Raw genomic sequence first — 790 nt, forward strand, 5'->3', positions numbered from 1 at the left:
AGATCCTCATCAGTTTTTAGCTGAATTCTTGCAAATCTGTGACACTGTTAAGACCAATGGGGTTAATCTTGAGGTCTACAGACTTATGCTTTTCTCCTTTGCTATAAGAGACAGAGCTAGGATATGGTTAGACTCACAACCTAAAGAAAGCATGAACTCTTGGAAAAAGTTGGTTAATGCTTTCTTGGCCAAGTTCTTTCCACCTCAAAAGATGAGCAAGCTTAGAGTGGAAGTCCAAACCTTCAGACAGAAGGAAGGTGAATCCCTCTATGAAGCTTGGGAAAGATACAAGCAATTGATCAGAAGGTGTCCTTCTGACATGCTTTCAGAATGGAGAATCTTATGTATATTCTATGATGGTCTGTCTGAATTGTCTAAGATGTCATTGGACCACTTTGCTGGTGGATCTCTTCATCTGAAGAAAATGCCTGTAGAAGCCCAGGAACTCACTGAAATGGTTACAAATAACTAGTTCATGTACACTTCTGAAAGAAATTCTGTGAATAATGGGATGACTCAGAAGAAAGGAGTTCTTGAGATTGATACTCTGAATGCCATATTGGCTCAGAATAAAATATTGACTCAGCAAGTCAATATGATTTCTCAGAATCTGACTGGATTGCAAGCTGCATCTAGCAATACTAAAGAAGCCTCCTCTGAAGGAGAAGCTTATGACCCTGAGAATCCTGGAATGGAAGAAGTGAATTACTTGGGAGAATCCTATGGAAACACCTATAATCCTTCATGAAGGAATCATCCTAATTTCGCATGGAAGGATAAGCAGAAGCCT

The 790-nt window shown here is 39.6% G+C and overlaps 1 non-coding gene across 1 annotated transcript; it reads right to left on the reverse strand.

The window, feature by feature from the left end:
- Positions 1-217: 217 nt before the first annotated feature.
- On the reverse strand, positions 218-325 carry LOC148568758 (small nucleolar RNA R71). Its single transcript, XR_015882213.1, has one exon. It is a non-coding gene; the product is annotated as a small nucleolar RNA R71 (small nucleolar RNA).
- Between the last annotated feature and the right edge of the window lie 465 nt (positions 326-790).

The sequence above is a fragment of the Arachis ipaensis genome, chromosome B4, assembly GCF_059453495.1.
Source record: "Arachis ipaensis isolate K30076 ecotype BB chromosome B4, ASM5945349v1, whole genome shotgun sequence".
NCBI lineage: Eukaryota > Viridiplantae > Streptophyta > Magnoliopsida > Fabales > Fabaceae > Arachis > Arachis ipaensis.